The sequence below is a fragment of the Leptonychotes weddellii genome, chromosome 2 (assembly GCF_054177405.1).
Source record: "Leptonychotes weddellii isolate Sample4059 chromosome 2, ASM5417740v2, whole genome shotgun sequence".
Classification (NCBI taxonomy): domain Eukaryota; kingdom Metazoa; phylum Chordata; class Mammalia; order Carnivora; family Phocidae; genus Leptonychotes; species Leptonychotes weddellii.
Genome location: NC_138370.1, coordinates 106,395,682 through 106,410,532, shown reverse-complemented (window position 1 = coordinate 106,410,532; position 14,851 = coordinate 106,395,682). Strand labels below are relative to the sequence as shown.

General features: G+C 34.5%; 1 long non-coding RNA gene across 1 annotated transcript in view; it reads left to right on the top strand.

The window, feature by feature from the left end:
- The window catches only part of LOC145720342 (uncharacterized), a 12,553-nt gene extending 8,270 nt beyond the window's left edge, over positions 1-4,283 (top strand). The window contains exon 2 of the long non-coding RNA XR_014143260.1: positions 3,594-4,283. This is a non-coding gene — a long non-coding RNA (uncharacterized LOC145720342). The remainder of the gene's footprint in view (positions 1-3,593) is intronic.
- Positions 4,284-14,851: the final 10,568 nt, after the last annotated feature.

Below are 14,851 nucleotides of genomic sequence, written 5' to 3'. Positions count from 1 at the left end.
GGGTTAGCCTGGTGATGGGTATTAAAGAGGGCACGTTCTGCATGGAGCACTGGGTGTTATATGCAAATAATGAATCATGGAACACTACATCAAAAACTAATGATGTAATGTATGGTCATTAAAATAACATAATAAAAAGTGTATAAAAAAATAAAGTGTTCTGCTTTTCAAAAAAAAAAAAAGGTAAAAGGAAACCAGATCAGGTATATACCATTGTTAAAAAAAAAAAAGTCAGATTATATTTGTTTTAATCGGAGGATTGACAAAAGCTGATTTGGGTTTTAAGATTTTTCTAGCTGCTTCATTAAAAATAAATTGGGTACAAATATGGAATCATTATGTTGTATACCTGAAACTAATATAATATTATACATCAATTATACTTCAATTTTAAAAAGTAGATTGGAATTGACAAGAATGGACATGGAGACATCAATGGAGAGCTGTTCCAGTTCTATAGGTGATGAAAGTTGGTGGCTTGGGCTTGGGTGCTGATGCTGAAGATAGAGAGAAATGGACTGCCTCCTTTGTGTTTGTGTGATAAAAATCGATAAGGCTCAGCTAAGGTGAGGTAGTAAGAGGAAGGGTGATAAATACCAAGATTTCTTACTTGAGTAATCAGGTGGGTAGTTATGCCATTTAATGAAATGGGAAGAACTGAGGGTATTAGGATATACTTGGAAAGTAAAATCAATAGTTCATGTTTTAACTTATTCAGTTTGTGATGTATGAGAAACATCCAGGTAAAAATGTCAATTACCAATTTCATTTGTGAATCTATGGTATAGAGAAGAGGTCTAGGTGATAGAAATTTGAGAAATACAGTTTATTCCCTAGGAATAAATGACAACTTAGGAAAAGTGTGTGCAAAGGGAAGGAAAGAAGACCTGAAAAATATTTCTAATTAATTCTACTTCTCGAAGTAGAGGAGGGGAAGCTACTAAAGAAGATTCAGAAGTGACCAGAGACATAGAAAAAAAATTCCAAGAGAGTCTCTCTGAAGCCAGATATGAGTAGAAGGATGGGACCAACAGCACTGAATACTGCTAACAGGTGCAGTAAAACAATGTTGCTGATTTCCGGTTCTGACAACCTCATCATACCAGTACTCTTTGCATCAATACTTAATTTTTTAAAATTTCAGGTAATAATCTTAATAGTGTCCAGATCTCCGAGGAAATCTTCCTAGGGCAGAGGGAGTAACTGAGTTAAATATGTGATTATTAAGTACAGCCATTTAGTCTAGAAAATGTTCCTAAAATTTTAAAGTAATATTTGAAGGTATATTCTCAAATACTTTTGTTGAAATAATTCCTACATTGTTTTAATTTTTAAGAAAATAACCAATTAGAGTCATGCTAAAACATTTGTTTTGTTTTAAAACAATGTTTCTATCATATCAGTTCTAGCATTCTAGCAATCTATCCAGATCTTGTAGTATTTATTGAAATTTGGCATATTGAGTATCTCTTAACTATAGCTATGGTCTTTTTTGGCTTTTTTGACTTTTCTTTCTTGTTTCACAGTCATCAGAAATAATTATGCAAAAGATCTGAGGTTGTCTTAATATATTAGTTTTTATTGGATTTGTGGCTTACTTGTTTATTGGGCTGGGATTTCTCCCAACAGCAAAATCTACCCTTTCTACAGCAATTATTACCACTAAATCTATTAGTTGATATTGTGTATGATATTCAAGTAGGAAAAGCCTCTCAGTAAATATTTGGGAATGAATGAGTTAAAAATGATTAAGTGCAAGATTTGGTCCTACAATTCAAAAATCCCACTTTCAACTTAACTTTATACAATTTGCCTATCAGCTCTGTGAAGCTAGTTGCATTATGTCATCCTTAGAATACAGGAATAGTTCCCAATAATAAGCTCAAATCTATTTAAACTTAAAAAAAAAGAAAAAGAAAAAGAAAAAAAGAAAAATTTCTCAGAACTTACTTCTCTTCTAAATGCCCACATGATCAGCTGTTGGTTCAAAAAAAGTTTTTCCCTACACACACATCAGAATGGCTAACACCAAGTTCCGGCAAGATTGTAAAGAAACCGGGTCATTTATATACTACTGATAAGAATGTCAAATGGTACAACTACTCTTGGAAATAGCTTGGCTGTTTCTTACAAAACTAGACATGCAAGTATTATATGAAGAAGCAGTTTCACTCTTGAGCATATCTTCCTGGAGGGGGGGTAAAAGGAAACTTATGTTCACACAAAAACCTGTACACAACTGTTCTCAGCATCTGTATTTGTTATATTCATAACCTAGAAATGACCAGGTGCTCTTCAATATGCAAATGTTTAAACAAATTATGTCATATCCGTGCCATGGAATACTACTCAGCAATAAAAACAAATGAATTATTGAAACATCCAACAACTTGGGATGAATCTCCAGGAAATTATACTCAGTGAAGAAAGACAATCCTAAAAGGTAAAATACTATGCAATTTACATATTTCATTTTTAGAAAAACAATAATAAATATACTCTTCTCTCACTACAACTGCACTGCACATTAGGTAGGGCATTTGAAAACCAAGTCAAGGAATAATTCTGAATTTAAAAATATTAAATAAGCTTTATCAGACTCCCACTGTGTTGTTCTTATTTTTCTCATTTTGACTTGCCCAATATGAATGCATGTACAGGCTTTGGATACTGCTGATTTGAAATAGTTTAAGTTCCAATATCCAATTGGACAATTTTCTGAAGCCTATAAATCCTGAGTATGTAGGTACCAAAATTATCTTTATCTATTCACTGTGTACAGAGATGGCTGGCTCTCTCATAGTCTATTCTACCTCCCACCTTCTCCACTTCCCCTTGTCCTCTATCTCCTCCTTTTTTGTCCTTCTTTTTGTCTTCCTCCTTGTCCTCCTCTACCTTCTCCTCCTTCTCCCTCTTCTCTTTTCTTCCTCTTCCTCTTCTTCTCCATCAGCAAGAAGAGCCCTGGTATGGGGCTAGACAGAAGACCTCCTTCTTGTACAGATAAGTGTTGTCATATAACTAAGTTCTGAACAATGGGACAGAAATGGAAATAGTTTGTACAACCTTAGGAAATGTCCTTAAAGAAATAGGTTATAACCTCCCATTACCCTTTTTTTCTGCTGAATGGAATGCAGACATTTTGACAGACGTGAAATAAATATTAGACAATGAGGTAAAAGCCACATGTTTGAGATGAAAGATTTCTAAAACAGGAGAAGCTTAGGCCCATGATAATCACAGAGTAGCCACTCCAACTCTGAACTTCCCATATTCATGAGAAAAAAACAAACCATCTATTGTTTAAGATGTTGCCATTATTTACAGATGAATCTAAATCAAACAAACAAAATATGGTTCAAATGCTTTACTTTGAGTTTACTCAAAATTAAGCATATTGCACCTTTGTTGTACACTGCAAACAAGTCTAGTAAACTACTAAGTAGAACCCCTTCTATTTTGATATGCATATATTAAAATGTTCTCATGTACATTGCAACTATGAAATTATCATAACACAGTTATCCTCTATATTCACAATTTAAATATACAGGCAAAGCTTCTTTTATTGATCTTTGCTTTATTGCGCTTCACAGGCATTGTGCTTTTTACAAATTGAAAGTCCAAGACTTCAGCAGAAGAAGTCACTGCAGATGTGGTGGAAATAGCAAGAAAACAAGAATCAGAAGTGGAGCCTGATGATATGACTGAATTGCTGCAATCTCATGATAAAACTCTAATGGATGATGAGTAGCTTCTTATGGATGAGCAAAGAAAGTAGTTTCTTGAGATAGAATCTACACCTGGTGAAGATGCTGTGAAGATTGTTGGGATGATAACAAAAGATTAAAATATTACACAAACTTAGTTGATAAAGCAGCAGCAACATTTGAGAGGATTGATCCAAGTTTGAAAGAAGTTCTACTGTGGGTAAAATGCTATCCAACAGTATCACATGCTATGGAAAAACCATTCATGGAAGGAAGAGGTAATCAATGAGAAAAATATCAGTGCTGTCCTATTTTAAGAAATTGCCACAACCATTCCAACCTTTAGTAACCAATCCCCGATCAGTCAGCAGCCATCAACATTGAGGCAAGATCTTCCACCAGCAAAAAGATTAGGACTGGCCTAAAGATCAGATGATGGTTAGCATTTTTTAGTAGTATTTTTAATTAAGGTATGTACATTGCTTTTTTAGACATAATGCTGTTGCCCACTTACTAGACTACAACATAGTGTAAACATAACTTTGCATGCACTGCGAAATAAAACAATTCACTTGACTTGCTTTATTGCAATATTTTCTTTATTGTGGTGGTTTGCAACCAAACCCACAGTATCTCTGAGGTATACCTGTATGAATTATTGTTTTTTATCATCCTGAAAGCAAATGAAAGGCAATATATACAGCAGGAAGAATGTTAGATATGTCTTGCTATCATCACATAATCTGTTTTTTCAGTTTTGTTTTTGGTTTTTTTTGTCTCAATTCATATAGGTATAGGAAGGCATAAAAACTAAATGAGACATTCATATCCCAAAATAGGAGCTCAATTTTTTATAATAGGACTAAGACATGCACAGATATAGGTATAATGCATGATAGAACACAGTACCCTCAGAGCAGGGCCATGGGAGTTTCCAGGAAGCAGTTTCTTCTGAGGTTTAGGGACTGGTGAGCTCATCACCCACAGGCAAGTCAGGGCCTTGCAGACATGTGAGGTGGAACAATCCTAGCAGAAACAGCTATGTTGGCCCTTTGGCAAGGTTTAGATGAAGCTGTTTAGATGAGTAGGAGGATTTGAGGGCAGAGAGAAAAAAAATTGCCTGGAGTGAAAAGAAAACATTTGGAGGATTTCTTCAAGAGTGAAAGTCCTGTGAATTTTGTATATCTGTTTAAGTTATTATTCATTTGGGATGACCTTAGAGACTGATGTTTTTGGTCATTAATGTATTAGAAAGTAGACAAGAAAGCAGTATTTGTACCAGCAGGGGGATTTTCTTCTTTTCAGAAATGGAACAGTGACTATAGGAGACACCGTCAATCTGCTAAAAGTGAATAATTATGCCTTCTGAGCTCCAGGAAAGCCAGCAGAGGGGTTTTGTGTGACAGATACGGTAGCCATGGAAAAGAAGGGTAATTACCTCTGGGTCATATCACTAAGAGTGAACATTTTCCGGGCCAGGCTAGAGATATCCTTTAGGAAGCTGAGTATAAAAAGCTAGGGAGGAGTTTTCAGGAGTGGGTGGTGAGGGGCAGCAGGAGATGTGACCAGCATCCCTCCAAGTAGGTTCAGTCTGTGCAAAAGGTCCCAGAGTTGGCCTCACAAATGCAGAAGCAGTACAGCCTGTAGCTGTGACCTGATAGTCACCTGGAACCTTAAAGGAAGTAGAACTCAGGAAGGAGAGTAGCAAAAATACATGAAGGAAATAAAGAAGATGATTTTTATGTAATACTAAAGAAGATAAGAAAAAAGGAACGATGGAAGAAAATGTTAGAAAATAAGCAGCTGTCTGCTGTAGATGTAAACACTTTTGTTTGGGAGTTTTTGGGGGGAGAAATAAGGAGAAAGGATTTTATAAGGAAAATAGGAATGGTTTGAGACAACTAGAATTATAAAAGAGATTATATGATAATCCATTATAAAAGAGACTCAAAAATTTCTAAAATGGAGAAAATTGGCAAGAATTGGTGTAGAGCAAAAATTGAGACCCGTAGAAAACAGATGAGTGTTAAAGAAATAGAGAAAGTTTAAAGAAAAATCTTAATCATGGGATAATAATAAAAGCTAATATTTGAATAATACTTATATACTTATTCTGTGCCAAGCACTATTCTGAGTAATTTATGAATGTAAACATACTTGCTCATACAATAATGCTAGGAAGTAGATACTCTCCTCATAATACATGGAAAAAATGAGGAAGAAAAGAGATACAGATAATGGCTAGAGTTCCAAATAAGCAGTCTAACTCCAGAGTCTACATTCTTAATGGTTAAGAATGCTTTTGGGGCACTTGAATGGCACAGTCCATTAAGCATCTGACTTTTCTTTTCGGCTCAGGTTGTGGTCTCAGGGTCGTGAGATTGAGCCCCAGGTCTGCCTCCACACTCAGTGGGGAGTTTGCTCGAGATTCTCTCTCCCTCTCTCTCTGCTTCTCCTGCTCTTGCTCTCTCTCTAAAATAAATAAATAAATCTTAAAAAAAATAAAGAATATCGATTTTAACCTCAATGAGATAACCCTTCACACCCATTAGGATGGCCATTATAAACGACAACATCGGCAGCAGCAGCAGAAGGCAACAATTGCCAGTGAGGATGTGGAAATCCGGAACCCTTGTGCATTGCTGGCAGGGTGTAAAATGGTGCAGACACTGGATAAAAATACGGCAGTTTCTTAAAAATTTAAACAGAATTACCATATGATCCAGAAATTCTATTTCTGGTTCCATACTCAAAATTGAAAACACAGACTCAAATACATATTGAACACCTAGATTTCTAGTAGAAATTATTCTAGTAGAATAATTATTATTCTCAACTTCCAGAAGGTGGAAGCAACCCAAGTATCCATTGAAAGGATAAACAAACGTGGTATATATTTTACATACATATATATGAATTCAGGGAAATTCTGACACATACTACAAAATGGATGAACTCTGAAGACATTAAACAAAGTGAAATAAACCAATACCCAAAGGACAAATATTACACGATTCCACTCATATAAGGTACATAGAGTAGTCAAATTCAGAGAGAGTGTAGAATGGTGGATGCCAGGACATGGGGATGTGGTGGAGAGAGGGGTGGAGTTAGTGCTTAATGGATACAGAATTTCAGTCAGGGAAGAGGAAAAAGATCCGGAGATTGATAGTGGTGATAGTTACACAACAATGTGAATATACTTAATGTCACAGAACCGTACATTACAAAATGGCTAAAATGGTAAACCACAATCTTTTTTAAAAAAAAGAATATTGCCTTTCTCTGAATTGAATTAAGTATTGTCAGAACTTAGAGGCTAAAAGACATAAATAATAAGGAGTGAGGAAACAGACAGGAGTATTGAAAGGAATGAACATGTGGGTTATCTGTATTTATGGAGATCACATATATGTTGTTTCTAATTTCATTACTAGGTTATGAAAGAATAATAAATACTGAATGAACACATAATAAACAGAATAGCTTATCTTATTTTCCTGACATGTGTTATGTATTCAGATTGGGAAGAAAAGACTTTTTTAAAGGAAAATTCAAAAAGCTACGAATGGATACAGTCAGTAAAGAACAAATGTGAGCTTAATCTAGAGCATTCATTCTTTTACCGCACAGCATAATAGACTTAAATCACTTCACATATAAAAATTCACATTTGATGGCCAGTGAGCTGTGGACTTTCCCCATGTATCACAATTAATGCAACACCTGGACCAAATTTCTTTGTGATGATGCACTACAATTGCACTGTAAAGTGTTAAATAGCTTTCAGAGTCTCTCATTCCTTACTCGAAATGTGATTTCTACTGATGGAGTCCTGCACTGTATTTCAGAAGCTTTCCAGACTTTGATTTAATATCAACTGATTTAATTTTAAATGTTACTCATAGAAAGACCCATCTATGCATCTGCATTTATAAATGGATATTTCTTCTGATTTTCTGCTTTTATCTAGAGTACAGTTTTTATCTTGGGTACTGAATTTATTGATTATAAAAACATGTAAATTTAGATTTGATTTATAAAATTGTAATAGAAGAGATTGTCAGGCATTTCCATTTTTACCCTAGAGCAGCCTGAAATAAAAAAGAGAGAGAGAGAGACATGGAAAGAAAACATAAGGCTTTGAAATGATGCAATTTATTTTGTTCTTGCTAATTAAACACACACGATGACTAAAATGCACGCAGTGCTTAAGATGTGCCAGAGTACTTTTCTAAGCATTTCACATAACTCTGTTAACCCTCATAATAATCCTATGAAGTAGGTGATTTTATTATCCCCATTTTGTAGATGAAAAAATGGAAATAACCTGCTCACACCAATTAAGTAGCAAAGCCAAGATTTGAATACAGAAGTCTAGCTCCAGAGTTAGTGTGGGTCACTGTAAATTAGGACATATTTAAACCTTGGCCATAGGCTCCCTTCTAAAATGTCATTGCTTTAAGGGCACATCAAAGCAAAGAGCCTCCTTTTCTGGGCACAATCAGGCTGGCAGCAGGGACTACAGCTTTCTCAGACATTAGGGTATTTGCAAAATAAGTGGTACCATAGGAGCAACACTCTACTGGGTCTCCCCTTTGGCTCTCTGATTGGAATATGTGTATCTGCCCTTTGAGTGGGAGCAGAGAGAACGGTTTCACTGTGGCAACATGCATTTCTAACATAGGAAATTCTTTCACGGGGTGCTACAGAGTTTCATTCACCAAATATGCTTCACGAAATCATAGTTCCACAGCTTCTTTTCATTTAATGGATTTGAATCCTTTAAGTGTGTTCAGTAATTTTGTTGTTATTTAAGAATAGGATTCAGATAAAATAATGTAGTGATCTGAATCTTATTTTATAAACAAAAGTGTACAAGAAATGATATATTTACCCATTTTATTTATTTTTTTAAGATTTTATTTATTTATTCATGAGAGACAGAGAGAGAGAGGCAGAGGGAGAAGCAGGCTCCCAAGGAGCAGGGAGCCAGATGCGGGACTCGATCCCAGGACTCTGGGATCATGACCTGAGCCAAAGGCAGACGCTTAACCATCTGAGCCACCCAGGTGCCCTATATTTACCCATTTTAAAAATCAAGTTAAACTCAATTACTGAGCTACTCATCTGCTAGTTTGGTAGGAAATTCCACATTAGCCATTGCCAAGGTCTCTCGACTGCTCACCTATCATCCCAGGTTGCACAAGAATACCATAGGTTTAGAAGGTTCCAGCAAAAGGTGTGGGGATTATTGCTCATGCTCAGTCTAACATGATAAGACCTACATCCTTATTGTTCTAGGTCATGTGATCTCCCATGATAAGCTACAACCCATGGCTTTTGTGCAAAGCTTGGGACACATGACTTATTTTTTTAATGTTAAAAGCCCTGGGACCTAGGTTCTCACCATCCAGCCTTACTCTTTGGGTTTTTAATGTGTCAAAGGTGATGTCATGGAGTGAAAACACATCCCTATTATTCTCAGGACCTGCTGACTTCAGGACTGTTTCCCGGTCTGGGAAATTTTCTCATTTATGTCTCTTGTTCAAAACTCTCTTTTCCCCCGTAGGATACTATCATCCTTTCTTTAACAACATTAGGCTTTTACAAAGAGAGAAAGAGAGGAGAAATTAGTCACATGAAGAATCTTCTGCTTTGGGCCAAGAAACAAGAAATCCGAATGGATCTAGCTACTTGCCTAAAAGAGAAGAAGAAGACATTGCAGAAGAGTAAAAATGAGATAAAACCTCAATAAATTATTCTGTCACAAAAATTAAACACATTTCTTTCCTGTAGTATTTATCATATTTAACCTCCGCCTATGTATCATTAATCTAAACAGCAAATATATTAAGTAGCGTTTTCCAAAAACCGTTGTCCATCATTTTCTTTTCTTCTTCTTTTCTGAAGAGCATCTTTCAAGAACTAGTTTGGAAAATGTTTCTCATGGAAAATGTTCTTACTGTCTGGACCTCTAGGATTCTAAACATTTTGGGTTTCCTAAACTTCACAGTTTCCAACTGCCTTGTCTCCCAGAGAGCATAAGAAGCTAGGTTATTATGTGGATGCCTCAGAAGGCTTATTTCTATATTTTTTATACTGAAAAAGGAGATGGAAATACTATAAAAAAGTTAATGTACACTCTCTTCAAAATTCCTTCAGAGGTAATAAATGACATGCTTTGTTCTAAAATCTGCCTTTTCTGAAGAGGGCTGTGTGCCTTTTCAGGATGAATGAAGCAGCAGGTGAGAGGAGATGTGCTATTTGACGATTCTGCCATACTTCATCTAAGGATGATAAAAATTGAGTTCAGGCAGGCATCCTTCTTCTGAATCACTGGATTTGTTGAGAGTTAAACAAAAGGGAAAATAGAAACATTTCTTCTTCCTATGCTTCAAGGAAAATAAAACCAAAAAAAAAAAAGAGCACAGAAGAAACTTGTTGGTATGTAGCAAAAGGAACTCATCTGCTGTGCATTCTTTGGATTAAGACTTAGTAATGTATTGAAAATGTTGGATAATTCATTGTCTGAAATGTTAAGTCTCCTGTGCTTTGCAACTTGAATTAAGAAGTGTGGCTTTTGGTTTCTTTCAGTGGTGATATTGTTTCAAAAAAAGAATAATTATAGGAAGTGCTTATGGTATGACATTGGTCAATTAGCAAATTCTGGTCAATTAAAAAATAAAAAAAAGAGAAAAAGATCACTTGCGTAGTGACATTTTGGTCAGACACTGAATAACCATAGGGTGTGAAAGGCCCTCTGCTAGAATAATGGAGCACAATGTTGGTCAGATATGGGTCCTACCTTCACGAATCTCATGACCTCATTTAAGGCAGACAGACTATAAATATAGAATAAATAATTCTAGAGTACAAAATGGTATGGAAATAAAAAGCATAGGGTAGTTAAAAAAGGGGGCGGGGAAGGGGTCTTACTTTTCAGAGAAACATTGAAGCAAGATTTAGTGAGAAAAGGGGAAGTCAAGGACAAGGAGACAATTCCATACTAATACTGGAGGAGAAAGCCAAACCTTACAAGTAGGTAAAACATATCCAGAGCACAATCATTTCTATTTCTACTCAGTTTATTCTGGGACAAGATTAAATAAAAGTAAAAGCAACTGGTCTTATACATTTTGTGCTTTTATATTGTTTTTTATATTTTTATATTTTATTTTTATATTGTTATATTTTTATATTGTTCCATGACACTTCTGGTTTGATGAGACCAGGAACTTCATCTGCTTTGCTTACTTCTGAATCTCCAGAGTCTGACACATAATAAAGTACCAAAATAATAGATTTTGTTCAACAAATTAATGAAGGAAAATATATTTATATCACCTTCGTTATCCTAGTGCTTAGTATACTATACATCTTTCCTAAATGTTTAAGTAAAATTTCAAGTGTACTGATGGCAATTGCTACATAAAACAAACAAAAGTAAAAACAAACAAAACTTAAAAAATGCTCCAAAGTTTGACAAAGTTGTAACAAGTGTCATTTTCTTTTTTTCCTTTTTTTTTCCTAAATATATAACTCAAGTTTCTGTAGACTCCTCTTTATGAAATTGGGGCTCACTTGTCCTTTTCACTTCACCTTTGAGGAATTTTTTCCTTTTTCTCCTTTTTCAGAATTTAACAAAGAAGTACAATTTGGGTCTTTAACTTAAAGGGGTATTAAGGAGGGCACGTTCTGCATGGAGCACTGGGTGTTATATGCAAACAATGAATCATAGAACACTACATCAAAAACTAATGATGTAATGTATGGTAATTAACATAACATAATAATAAGAAGAAGAAAAAACTTAAATGTGCAATTAACATTACTTTGTGTCTCAACTTTGTTTCCCAACTCAATAGCACACAGATTTGATCCTTCCCCTATTCTCCCAGAAAAGCAGTGTGAAGTCTCTCTTGAGGGCTTGCCTCCTCCCTCCTCAGGTGATTACAATTAGGGGCATCTTGGTGTCACCACCTTGTAGTAAAAGTTCCGAGAGTCCCATGGGTATTTAGAAAGTCATCCAGAGGATCTGAGACGCTTGCTTCTATCAATGTATTGGAGAAAAATAATGGCCCTATCAGTTCCATCTCATCAATATTGGGCCACTGGATTTATTTGTCATATAACAGCCCAAGGCATTATTGCTGTCAAAATAACAGGAAAGAAATGTTGCACTGAATTGAATTAACTGGGAAACTTTCCTCATTACCACTAGTAAATCCCTCTTCTTAAACTGGCTTTGATTTATGTCAGATCCTGGTACTTAAGGTGCTAGTGAACAAAATGATCAGATCATTAATTCCATATTGAAATAGTATGAATTGTGCTGATAATCTTAACCACAGGAACTGAGACTTACCCAACCAGGGGTCTCAGCATATTTTCTTGAATTTCCTCAGATAAATTAACTTCAGAGGACACAGCAAAATTGACACATCTGCAACAATTTCCTGATCTTTGAGAAAATACAGGGAAGAAATTCTTAACACCAACTTATATTAGTGAGTGTAATAATCCTAAAACAATATTAATGAGGCTTTTGGCATAGCAGATGGGCTATCCTCTAAATTAAAGAATTTCTACTCTAATAATATAATATTTAAAGATATATAGATATCTTAAATATACCAGTGACCCTTGAACATGGGGTTAGGGCACCAACCCCCCAGAGTCAAAAATCCACATATACCTTTTGACTTCCCCCCAAACTTAATTACTAATAGTGTACTGTTGACTGGAAACCTTACTGATAACATAAACAGTTGATTAACACATATTTAGTATGTGTTGTATGTATTACATACTGTATTCTTACAATAAAGTAAGCTCGAGAAAAGAAAGTATTATGAAGAAAATCCTAGGGAGGAGGGGAAAATACATTCACAGCCCTGTACTGTATATCAAAAAAATCCATGTATAAGTAGACCCACACAGTTCAAGGCCATGTGTTCAAGGGTCAACTATACTCACTATTTCCTGACCCTGTGTCTTTCTGTCGTCTTTCCTATTTCTTTGTGCTTTACTCATGTGCTCATGAAGACACTTACCTTCAGAGGGTCATTAGTAAATTCTTGGGTTGACTGTCTCATTTGTAGGTGGGCATTATCTACTTTTAATCTGTCACTACTTTGTTAATTCTATAAGACATAAAAAATAGAGGAGTTTTCGCTTTTGTTTTTACTGCCTGTAATTTTCTTTTCTTGCCTTCATTCCTGAAAAATCTCTGCTCCATTTACCAGTTGGGATATCATTTCCAATCTCTCTTGGTGGCTGCCCCACCTAACACATCCACTGATCCCTTTCATTCTGGAATATCCTGTAAAAATCCATGAGTATGATGGCTTCTATTTTAAGTTTTGGTTTATTTGCTTTTGCTGTTTTAGTGATGCAGTTTCTCTTCTTGATACAGCTTGTTCTTGATGATTCTTAATAAGATATTTTGTGCCAGGACTGAATACATTTTCTGTTGGGCACCTACACTACTTGTAAAGCTTTTTGATTTAATATAAGCTCACTTGCCAGACCTTTTAAGGAATGATAGAAAATTAGTTATCTTTGTGAAAATTTTGGAATTGCTATTTGTTACTGTTTTTGATTATTTACTAAATCACAAAGAATCCTTGGTTTATAATTACAGGGATGTTCAGCATATTGCCATAGGAATAAATTATTTGCTGGTTTCAGATTTTGTATTTCAATTTGAACTATAGAAAATGTAGAAAATTGAAATTAGATGGTCAAAAATTAGTGGTAACAAATATTTAGTTAAGTTTATTAGGAATGACAAGTTACATAGAATACATTTATATTATACATTTGAATAACTGTGGATTTAAGAAAATATTTAATTAAAAGATATTTATTATTTCTCAAAAACATTTGAATAAGTAATTAATGATAAGTTAAACGCATGTTATTTGTAGACAGTGGAAATGATTGTCACTGCTATGCTATTAAAGTTTATGCTAAAAATTATGTACATTAAAATATAAGCCAAGATTAAGACATCAAAATGCTATAATATTTCACTAATTTTTTTTAGTTGTATTCTCACTGCAGTTTTTAGTTTTTAGGACAGCAGAGTATTTCAATTCTACCTGCAAATATCCTTTATATCAGTACAGATATATTATGTTCTTAGAACTGGATTTTCTCTTCCTTGCTCAGGTGAAATCCCATACTATGAGAGATAATCTGACTTTCTCGAATTGAGGGAAAGTTACAATAGACACATCTATGGGCATGAATTTCCTTATAAAGCAAATTAAAACTCTTAGTTTTCCATACCATAGTCATAATCATTGGACCTTTTTTTCTACTGTTATATAATACACTGAAATGCCAAAAAGATAAGACCTCATATAAAACCTCATACTTGTGATATTAAATGCTTACTACCTTGAGGAAAATAATGGAAAAAAAAGTATATCTTCCTTACTTAAAAGTTCATGACAATTGTCATGTTACTCTGATAATTTTCATGGTAAAACCTTCTTCCAGTAGGTTAGGAGTCTTTCTTCCATTTAATATACTAAAACAATAGTTTTCAAACATTTTTGCTCAGGCACCACATAACAGTTTTTAAAAATGAAATACTCTCACAGGTTTTCATGTGATCTAAAATTTTACATTTAAATAATTACCAGAATAAAATTTCTAACAATTATGTATTATATCTATGCTTTAGATATATTTTCACCAAAATCTTTGAGGTACAAATTTAACACATTCAATTTACTGAAAATATCTGGCAGTTTTCAGTCTTTGTTATACAAAGCAGGCAAATGGGACTATTCTGTCTGAAAATGTGTGCCTCTATTTTAACATTTTAATTCTTGTGTTAGTATGCATTACTGAGAAAACAATTTTTCTGCTTGAATGTTAATTTTAAGATAGATAGACTGTTTATGTATATAAATAGAATGTTGCCCTAAGTTTGTGGCATGTAAGCCATTTGGTACTCTTTCTATTTTTTTAGAAGCTCTATTTGCTTTGTCTCACAGAACTCACCTCAGTGGGAATGTATTCTTTTTTTAAAAAATTTTTTATTGTTATGTTAATCACATACATTACATCATTAGTTTTAGATGTAGTGTTCCATGATTTATTGTTTGTGCATAACACCCAGTGCTCCA